General features: G+C 48.0%; 1 long non-coding RNA gene across 1 annotated transcript; it reads right to left on the bottom strand.

Moving 5' to 3' along the window:
- Positions 1-7,488: 7,488 nt before the first annotated feature.
- On the bottom strand, positions 7,489-9,908 carry LOC103661487. Its single transcript, XR_568104.1, has 3 exons — positions 9,834-9,908; positions 9,367-9,748; positions 7,489-8,045 (listed from the first exon to the last, which is right to left on the bottom strand). It is a non-coding gene; the product is annotated as an uncharacterized LOC103661487 (long non-coding RNA).
- Between the last annotated feature and the right edge of the window lie 1,322 nt (positions 9,909-11,230).

Genomic DNA, 11,230 nt, shown 5'->3' with positions numbered 1-11,230 from the left:
CAAAGGACGGAGGAGCAGCCTGCGGGGTGGGGGCGGGGCAGGGGGCATTCGTCTGTGTCTTACCTGCCTGCCCTCCACTGCAAATGTTTTCACTTCACAATAGCTGATGTGAGATTGTTCTTTCTGACTGGAGTTAATCAAATATTGCAGCTTCTTCTCAAGGCCACTTTGAATTCCTGATCACAAAGCCATGTCATCAGGATAATGGAGGAAGTCTCCGAATGCGGTGGCAGAGAAAGCATGAGCTCATTTCAGATAATAATGGAAGTAAACTATTTGGGTTTAAGGTAAAATAAAGTGGAGATAGGACAGATCTTTGTTCTGCAGCATTTAGAATTAGAATTTGCTTTGTCAAAAGACTGTTCTTACCAGCAATATTGTGTTATGGGCTTTGATGTAACCTTATTGTGAGAATGGCGGATGTGCTCCATCCTTCAGTTTTTGGGTTGGCACTAGCCTCTGAACTGGTCCTCCTGCTGCTGTTCTCCTTGCCCTTCCCGCTAATCCATTCTTCACAGAGAAGCAAGAGTGATGGTTACAGAACATACCTCAGTGCAAAGCCTACCCGAGCCTACCAGTGGCTTCCTGGGGCTAGACTGAAGCCCTTCCAAGCCAAAGAGGCCCTGGCCAGCCCAACTCTCTTTTTATTCTTTGGCCGCACTGTAGTGGATTGAATGGTGGCCCCCGAAAGATATGTCCGCTTACTAATCCCTGCAACCTGTGAATGTTACTTTATATGGCCAAATACGTGATTAAGTGAAGAATCCTGACAGGACAAACTTATCCTGCACTATCCAGGTGGGCGCGAAATGCAATCACGTAGATCCTTAGAGGACAGACATACAGAGGACAGGAGGAGGCGACGTGACCACAGAGCTAGGAATGGAAGGGACACAGCCACCAGCCAAAGAACACTGTAGCCACCAGAAGCTTGGAGACACAACGGATGGGTTCTCCCTTGGAGCCTGCAGAGAAAGTACGGTCCTAGCACCTTGATTTTGGACTTTTGGCTTCCAGAGCTGTGGTAGAATACATTTCTGCTGCCTCAAGCCCCCAAGTCTGTGGTAATTTGTTACAGTAGCCACTGGAAACGAAGGCACCTGCCATGACTGTTCTAAATCTACTGGTTCTTCTTGTCATTCAAGCCTCAGCTTAAATGCCGTCTCCTCAGATGCGCCTGCCCTGATTACCTCGTTTCAGGATGGCTCTGTGGACACCTCATGTATTCTATGGGCGTTTCCAGAAGGAGGGAATGATCAAGTAATTGCATGCTCCTATGAGGGGAAGTAAGATGATTATTGAGAGCCGAGGAAATGAGGCACAATGAGGGTGAATAGTTGTCTATTGTGGCATGTTAAGCGGAGGGGAGCAGGGACGAAATCTGTGCCATTGGACTCGGGAGCCCGTGCCCTCCCTCCGCAGTGGGAAAGGATGCTGCCAGATGGCTGTTTGAGCAGCACGGGATATATTCTTTTGTCCCCCAACATACTTACAGAATTGCAGAGACGCTTGCCGCATTTTTTTCCTCTGACCTCCCTCTCTAATGGTCTCATCCCTCCTGTTGAGCTTGTACCCAGGGGCAGAGGAAGCAGAAGTGGGAAATGATCCCTTCCTTGTGCTCATCTGAAATCGCCGTTCTGAAGGATGAAGATAGCAAGACGGGGCCAATGGCTATTAAACCATCAAAACTGATGGTCCATAAGGTGCAGAATTGGACATGGACTTACACCTTGGTCTGCTATTTGGCAGTGGTGATTAAATGCAAGCTATTGACGTGTTCGATCTGTGTATTTTCCTCTTTGCTTCAGCAGCTCACCCGAATTATTCCTGGAGAAACACTATTCCTGATCTGGGTTCCCCATAGATAACTGACAGTCATTGTTTCAATTTTGGCATTCATGTGTCCGAGTTAACAGATGTTTTGCAGATATCGAGCTCGGAAGAATGGCAAATCGGGTCCATCTATTTCTAGGATGTGTATAAATTTTTGTAAGGTAAGGGGCAACAAGATAGCCTTGGGAGCGGGATGAACGTCAACATTTAGAGGAACAAGTTACAGGTATGCAGAGCCAACCCATAATTTTCATAGACCATTACTTTTAATGAGAGGACACAGATCTTAGTGATTAGAAGCTTTGTGGCAAATTAAAAATGGCCACAAATCCTTTGACTCTCTTCCTTTCAAGAGATGAGATCCAGCTTCTCTCTCTTTAAATCTGAGCTGGCCATAGTGTCTTGCTTACTAATAAAATATAGTGAAAATGATGTTCTGGGGTTTTTGAGGTTAGGTCACAAGGAGTGTTGTAGTCTCTGCCTAGGGCGCTTGGAACGCTCACTCTCAGAATGCTCCCTCTTGGAAGCAGGCTCCACGCTGCCAGAAACCCGGGTTATTATGTAGGTGCTCTACGCAAGCTCCCAGACCCTAGCCAGAATCAGGGGCCAGCTATGTGAGTGAACAGCCACGTGGCCAAGCTGGAGAAGATTGCAGCCCCAGCTGACATATGACTGTGGTTGCCTGAGAAACCCAACTGAGAACCACCCAGCTGAGCTCAGTCAACCCATAAAGCCATGAGACATAATAAATTGTGGTTTGAAGCCATTAAGTTTTGGGTGACTTGCTACACAGCCATAGATAATTAGAGCAGAATTTGGTACCTGGAAGAGGTATGCTGCCGTGATAAAAACTGAAGTCATGGGATATTGGCTCTGGGACCGAGCAGGAAATTGTTATTGGAGGCTGGAAAAAGGCATCCCTTGTTTTGTAATGACGGATGATTTGATACATTGTTGCTTGTGGTCATGTGAAAAATGGGAATATACCTATGAAATAGCAGATTTGGCTAAGGAGACATCCAGGCAGAATATTGGAAATGCCTACTGGTGTCTTTCAGGCTGGTATGATGAGGTGTGGCTAGAGAGAGATGTGCCCCCAGACTAACTGCTTCATTTCAAGCAAACTTAGATGAAATGCCAAGAAGCATACTTGCTGAGTTTAGGGATAAAGCTGTTTCTCATCTCCAGCCTCTCTAGTTGGGAAAAGTAAGACATGGTGTGAGGGTATTGGTCATCTGAAAGGTATGCTTGTAAGGTACTTGTTAAGCTTTAGAAAGTTTTAAGACTATGGCTCATAGACCCTCTCATAGACAGAAAAATTTCAAAGAAATCTGACGGTTGTTCCCTAACACCTGAGTCTCAGCCCAAGGCCGCAAGGGGGCCTGTCTCAGAGACAGAAAGGTCTAAAGGAGCGTCACACTGATGTTCACTGCATCACCATACAGATGTGTTCAAGCAGAGTTTTGCCCTTTGTTTATTCATATAGGCATTTGCTCATTCAACAAGTATTTACTGCATAGTTCTATGACCAGACTCTCTGCTACCCTCTGGAGACCCATGTTGCGTAAGAGATAGTCCCTTTCCTAGGGGCTCATAATCTAGTGGGGGAGACAGACCAGAAACAGGAAGTCTAGCCAGGGGGTAAGTCCCACAGTAGAGGTGATGTGGGAGTGCAGAGGAAGGGCCCCAATCCTGGCATCAAATCTGCTCCACCTAGGGACAAAGTTCTAGAAGGAGCAGAGTGGGGCATGAGCTGTGTTCTGGAAAAAAGGACAGGCTGAGGACCGACAAAATGCAAGCTGCAGACAGAGGCCACAAAGAGACCAGAGGCATCAGAGGACACCCCTCCACTGGCCTCCTGGGGGCCATCGACTGGCTCTCTCTGAGGCTCAGCTCCTGGAATCTGGTGAGTCTATTCTAAGCCTCCCATGGGGCCTACAGAGACGGAGCATCTCTCACGGGCATGGATATAAAGCAAAGCATCTCAACTATGTCTTGGTTTTGGCTCCCAAGATGACTTCTGTGTGGGCGAATCTTTTTCTTCTTGCATTCTATTACTTTTTTAATTGTTCGTGCTCTAAGACATTAAAAAAGAAGCTAAAATAAGTTTCCACAGAGTTCAAAATGGCAGACCGTGATCAGAGCCAATGTCCTTTTCCTTCCAACATTGGCTCGTCTACAAAGTGATCTCCCACTTGCCGAGGCTATGCTGCCCCCACCCCCATCTTCTCCTTCCTCCACTTCCCCTAGTTCCCACCCACTGAAGTTCTCATCAACTTTAGCTGCGGTCAAAGGCTAAGACCTGGGGTGAGGTCTGCCCTAGACGCTCTTTGGGGCTTGGCTGAGGGACTTTACTTGCATCCCTATTTGGAAGTTGAATGCCCACATGGAATAAGGACTCAAGATGACATTTCTGTCAGTGATGGTATCGAGCTCTCTCCTTCCTTACCCAACTGATAGTCTAGCCTGAGTCAGGAACTGAATTTTCCCTGGAGTAATAACACAATGGGGGCAGCCATTGCCAAGTACAATCTGGGTGTAATGTAATCAGCACCAGTTGGTGAGGGTCCTAGTTTTGGTCCAAGAGCTCCTGGAGGACAGGAACCAGGCCCTCTTTCCCCATTTTCCAGCACCTAGCAAGCTCCCTGCCATCTGGAAGGGGCTCACTGGTGCTTGTGGAATTCACCGTGGGTATTACCCAGGCAGACGATAGTCCTTAGAGTCACCATACCATGAGGAGGGATTCTTCTACAGCTGAAGAATAAACATGATAATGGTGATAAAAGAAACGAATACCATTTATTGAGCCCTAATGCTTTGTCAGGTGTGAAGACAAGCATTTTACAGGCATTATTTGGGACTCAGGACCTCTGGGGTGTAAATATCATCACCCTCATTTTACAGATAAATAAATGGAACTCGCATTGAGGGAACTGGCAACCGCCTGGTTGATGCGGCTTGGACCCTAGGATGGTCGATTTTGAAGACTTTGACTCTCATCCATGACATTCTGTTGTGATATCTGAGCTAAGATTACTGGAAAGGCCCATTTCTGTAGAGTATCCCAGGTTCCATGGGACAAAACTGATAGAGGACTTGAGGATCCGATCCTATCAGGAGTCACCTTTGTCTAGGGTCTACCTCCAACTATCTCCCTATCAAGGCCTGGGAAGCAGGAACCAGGCTTTACATAGTGGGAGGTTGGGTTTGGGTGACCAAGCAACAAAGAGATAAATGCCATCCAAATTCCCACTTAAAATAAGCAAAACAGCTCCAGGGCTCACATGGCCAAAGCGGAGGGCTGAGGGATTTGGTAGGTTTGTTTATTTCAGTCTGTATTTGACCTTGCACTACACTCTCCAAGCAACTCCCAGTGAATACAGAAACCTTTCCCCTGCCTCGGGAACATTTCCATACACACAGAAACACAGCACAGATGAGAAAAATTAAGATGTACTCTCCAGCTCGCCTTGCTGTATTATTTAAAACAATTACTGTATGATTTTGCTTTCCCATAGCCATGGAAACCCTGCTGAAAGGATTTAATACAATTTATTGTGTGAAGCTTAAGAAGAAATCTGTTTCTCCAGTGCTGGAAAACAAAGCAAGCCCATTCCTCCCCACTTCTGTACAAGGTGTGAGAGATGCAAAGTGTGGGCCGGTGGGTGACCTCACACAGCAGGGAGCTGAGCTTTCTGGGAAAGCATTCTGGAGATAAGTGGACCTGCTTCCTTTAGATGTATCGGAAAACAAAGCCAGTGCCAGAGGAATGCTAATCTCCTTTGATGTGCCCAGAGCGGACTTACTGTTTTAGAAAGGGAAGCACAGCTCTGGGCGGCAGGACCACAAAGCTTTGCAGTAAACACAACAGAGAAATTTCCCCTGCCAGGTTACCCCGGGAACCTCTCCATTCGTGGGCTCTTCTTACGGGTAGTTCAGGCCTCAGTGATGGGGTCCACAAAGGAGGGTAGCTTGCCACGGGGGTCTGAGGAGAGGGTGGGCTCACTTTGGAGCTTGCTGATACCTACGGCCTAGCTTTGCAGTTGTTCTAGACACGGGGTGCTTCTTACAAAACTGGCTGCCTATTAGGGCCTTGGAGAAAGACCGATGCTTAAGCCCCAGATCTTTTTTATTACATTAGAAAACTTGAGGGTGTGGGGGAAGCCTTGGTATTTTTAAAAAGCCCACCAGGTGACTGGAATGAACAGCCAGGTTGTGGACCACTGCCCCAGGGTTCGTGCTTCCTTAGGCCGAACCCTTCCTATGCTTGCTTTCTGGTTCCTGCCGAGAGAGGTAGTGCCTGGTGATTGGTAAGCCTCAAAGTCCTGCTTTAGTGCTCAACTCCGGTCTCTGCAGCTCCGTTCTTTCTTCCTGGGTTCAGTGGGTGGCGGGAAGAACATTAAATTGCAACCGCAAATTGGGGAAACTGGGTGATGGGATCCCTGTACTATTTTTTGCCACTTCCTGTGTATCCATAATGATTTCAAAACAAACCGTTAAAGAGAATTGCAGCTGAAGACTTGGGTTCAAATTCCAGATTTGATTCTTATTAGGTTTGGGACTTAGGGACATAACTTACCCTCCCTGGGTTTTTTCCTCTGGAAGATGAGGATAATTTTATGTCTTTGTTGCACAATTGAAGGAGATGATAAAAGTGTAAAATCTGGATGTTAGCTGGGGTCTCTTGGCCCCTAAGCGCTAGAGGAGATTGTTCAAACCCTCAATTTACAGATCGTGGACCATCTGATTACTTTCTCAAGCCCCGGGCAACTTACAGCCCTGTGGTCACTTTCGGTCGTGAGCTCCTACTTCCACCGAATTAGTCAGTTCAGGCGTTGTCTCAACACCACTTGGGTTGTTCAACCCAAATGGCAACTCAGTCACTTCCCTTAACTTCCCAAACAAACCTCTCACAGAGATGGTCTTGAGTGTATGGGACTTTACTGAAGGTTCTGGAAGATGAAGGGAATTACATTGGAGCTGCAGAAACGACTCACAACACAGTGTCCCTACAATCCTGCTTCTCCAGTATTTCGGCCGCCATCAGATGGGTTGGTCCTCACCTCTTCTGCTCCTGTCTTCCCTCCTGTCTTTTTCCTTCCTTCCCAGATTTCTCTGCATTTCTAATGTGGCACATTTAGGGGTCTTGTTTATTTCCTTCGCTCTCATCTTTTCTCCAGAGATCTTATTAAAATATTTCCTGACACATCCAGCCCCTCCAAAGCCGCATGGAGCATCAGAAGGTCGACAAAAGCCAGCCCCGACTCTAACCCGTTGGGATGGTAACAGCAGGACAATGCTTTCAGCTCAGGCTCACAGTCCACAGCCTCCCCCACCTTCTGCATCCTGTTAGACCCAGGGTGGCCTGACGAGAAGGCCTCCCTGAGAACCATCTCCCTGCTCAGGCAGAGCTCATCAGCCTCCCCGCCTCGCTGCCATGAAATGCTATTCATGCCTTCGTTAGAATAGACTTCCCCTCCGTTTGCATGCTGGGTCCCCGCCTCCCCCCATCCCTTGCATGGTGAGCTGGTGAGGTCTTCAAAGGCAGGAGACACAGTCTTTCCATCACATGGTACAGTCCCGGTGCAGAGAAGGCACTGGATAAATATTTGCTCAAAGTAGCGATGAATGAAAAGGGATCACCAAACAATAGCGCCGAGTTTGCTACTGTTATTTATTTTAATATCATGCAAAACACAGAGTGGGCATTATCTCCTGCTCCTAATTCTTTTGTGATTGGTTAACCAACAAGGCAGGACTAAAGCAGCTGCAGGGTAAGATCCAGTGAGAGGGAAGCCATGCTGGCTGCCTTCACAGGGAGGGTCATGCTCAACTGTAATAATAATGTGCCATCACATCGCTGGAGCCATTGTTCAGAGCTTATAAAATGTTTTGCTTAGTTTAAAAATGTCCTGACAAGGATAAAGGATAGCACATGTTATAATCACCTGCCAGTAATTACCAGTCAGCCCGTGATAGGGCAGGATTAAAACTCAGATCTTTAGGACTAGATGCTCCGCTCTTGCATACTTTCCTTGGAATAATCCATTTCTGGAGAGAGAAGCTAAATACTTCTTGCGGTCAGGGATGTCTCTTAGCCGCAGAAGGCAGAGCTTAGGTCCCAGCAGCCCCGTTGTCCTTCTTCCTCTGGGGTCCTCTGAACCTGGCCGCTGTCATATTCTGACTTCCTAGCTTCCAGGTCAGCGCAAGAGCTGGGAATGGAGGAAGACAATGGGCAGCTGCTGAGACACTTGTCACACCTCAATGCTCAGGCTTATTCAGTGAGGTTGGTTTGAGATAGCATGACATGTACTCATCTCTACTTCATAGAAACCCGGCCCATGTGCACTTACTGAGTACCTTCTGTGTGCAGAGGCACTGTTCCAGGTGCTGAGGATTCTGAGGTGAACAGGAAAGTCACGGTCCCTACCCTGACAGTCTAGTGGAGAAGACGGACATTTAACAAATAAATGATTAGAAACGTGCACATTGCTGTGAAGGAGAAGTGCACAGCAAGTCCAGGGAATAATGGGAGTGGTGGTGGAGCCGAGGACAGGGTCACCGCCTGCGGCTGTGCAAACTGTAGTCTCTGTGAATGGCGCCCCCTGAGGTGTCTGGTCAGTAGGGCAATCAGTCTGAGAGGGAGGGAATAACATGTCAACTGAAAAGGATGAAAAGGATTTGCCAGGTAAAGAAAGGAGGACTGACATGTGCAAAGGCCCTGAGATAGAAAGAAGCTACACGTGGTCAAAGGACTGAAGGAAGAGGAGTGTGACTAAAGGGGAGAGCGAGAGGGACAGTGCAGTGCCTTCTCTCCTGTGCCGGGAGAAGGAAGAGCCGCCACATCAGACCGGGCCTCACAGGCCACTGAGAGGAGTTTGAAGACTATCCTGACTGCAGTGGGAGAATGCTTTGAAGCTGGGAATGATATGATCTATGTCATTTGGCCTGCCCCTGGGGGATGAATCGGGGTGGGGGCAGCAAGAGTGGAGGTGTAGACAGCACTCACGTATAGACAGCACTGCCAGAATCAATTTGCACAATAGACCTTGGTTTCCATTTTCCTTCTCATTCTTACAATTGTGACAGGCTTTGCAATTCTCATAGCATTTTAAATTTTAAATATAAAGCCCAGGGACATTTGATCCTAGGAGGCCAGGTGGGCATTATCAGCCCATTCCATACCTGAGGTAACTGAAAGTTAGAAGGGAAATAAAATGGCTTTCCCAAGATCCAACAGCCAGTAACTCCTGGAGCGGCTTCTCGAGTCAAATCAAGGACCCTGACTAATCCCCACTCTATCATGTTATGCAACGTCCCGACAAAATCATATAATTACTTACTTTTTAAACACGAAGACGTAATCTAAAATTTCCGAGTCATGATTACCAAGCAGAAACAGAAAGAAAAATACCAATGGAAGACTGCTGTTTTCCCTGGGAAGAGCCCAGCTCCCCCAAACTTCAGATGAATTAAGAAGGCTCTATTTCATCCGAGTCACAGAGGCCCTCTCTTCCCCTCGTCTTTACTTACCCGAGTGTGGCCCACTCAAAAGGATCCAGTGTGCTCTGAGTCTCAGAAGATATATTTTTGCTCATTAATCACCCAACGGAGGTTAAGACATAAACAAATCAACATTATTTAGACGGAATGAGGCAAACGTTCCTTTCAAAGACGTTTGTTTCCTCTGGGAACATGAGCTACCTGAGCCATAGAGCCAGAAAAATACGTATTTTCTTTTCCTTTGAAGGAAATGCCACCTCCTTGCCAAGCCTCAAGCACAACATCCCAAGTGGAAGGAGACGTTTCAAGTATAGCAGGGAGGAAACGCAGATTCAAAAACCCCTCAGTTCTCCTCCGCTGGGGACTCCATCTGAGACCGTCTGTGGACAGCGTTTCATGTTCTGCAAATCTCCTATTGAAAAGAGATTTTTGTTACAATTACATGATAATGTTTTTCCCCAAGATCCTTCCTTGTCTAGGAGCCAACCTGCTCAAACCTTGAACAAATTGTTCCCAGACTGAATTTCCAACGCCCTTGTTAAGAAGGAGGCAGGCTTGAGGGGGGATCTCAGGCTTATCTTGCCCTCGTCCCTGACACTGGGACAGATAAGTTGTGAGTTGGGGTTTGAGGATGATAGTATGCAGTCGGCCTTCTTTGTTTTTTTTTGGCTAGAGTTTTGTCAGAATTACTTCACTTGGATTTGTTATTTTGCTAGAATCTCTACGGAAATTACTAACCCAGAGCATTACAAGCATAGTCCCGTGAAGGCACAAACCTAAATGTGGGCCAATATGGCCTTGTGGGAAATGAAGAATGGTACACATGAAGATGGGAGTTTTTCAGCAAGTTGGAGTGGGGGGAGGGGTGGAAGGGACTAGAACCCGAAGCTGCTATGGTCCTAAGGCATGTCCAGTGGAAGGAGGTCTGGGTTTGTAAGGATGGAAGGCTGCCAAACACGCCCTCCTTGACTTGGCTGCACTGCCGCCATGACCCTACCCCCTTTTTCCCAGGGCCCCCATTCAGAGGTGGAAGGAAGGGTCGGGAGCAGCTTTTGTGTGGCTGCGTCTGCTGGGGTTGGCTCTCAGTTCTTCCTCCGGGGAGGTCAGAGAGGAGCACTGTGTGGTTGTCACACGGAGCAGCAGCACAGGGGCACCTGGACAATTCCCCAGATCTCCACCCCTCCTGCCCCCACCTCCCCCAGGACACATTTTCCCCTCTCTCAGTGGCATCTGGCGATACTCCGGCATTTACCACACCCGATAGTCTGTGCACAAATCTGTATCCTGTAGGGCTCTTTGATTGCAAGTGACAGAAAGTGACTCTGATTAGCTGCGGGAGACGACTTTTATCAGGAGGTAGATCAGGCACTCGGAGAACCCACAGGACGGTTTCAACAGTCTAGGAAATAGACGGGAGGCAAGGTGGCCCTGCAGGGCTAGACAGGGACGCCCTGGGAGTGACTGTGCCCTTGGATGCCAACTCCAGGCTGGACGGACTGTATCATGGCTGTTTGGGTCACTCGCTCAAGACTCGGAAACTGGGGAAAGCAGCTTTGTATGAGCTTAGTCCTGCCTGGGTCCTGTGACACTGGGCCACTGTGGGAGGCTCTGGGGAAAGGGGCTTCTGGTTTCTCTAGTCTGGGAGGCAGGTGCATGGATTTAGTATCTTGCTAAACCAAAACCTGAACCGAATCCGGGTGCTGAGCAGGGAGTAGAGGAGAACAAGGTCACTACACTTTTCCAATCTCTCCCCTGGGTCTGCGAGCCAGTCCAGGCAAGGGACCAGGTGATGGTTTGCTCCTCTTTGTATCCCCAGGGCACAGCCCCTGTTTAAGGCCAGCATCCCCAAACAGGGCGGACACAAAGGGCGTCGGACAGGAGGCTTAGGTTGGGC

The sequence above is a fragment of the Ursus maritimus genome, unplaced genomic scaffold (assembly GCF_017311325.1).
Source record: "Ursus maritimus isolate PB19 unplaced genomic scaffold, ASM1731132v1 scaffold_9, whole genome shotgun sequence".
Classification (NCBI taxonomy): Eukaryota; Metazoa; Chordata; class Mammalia; order Carnivora; family Ursidae; genus Ursus; species Ursus maritimus.
The sequence above is the reverse complement of the archived record's forward strand: the minus strand, read 5'-3'. Positions and strand labels throughout refer to the sequence as shown.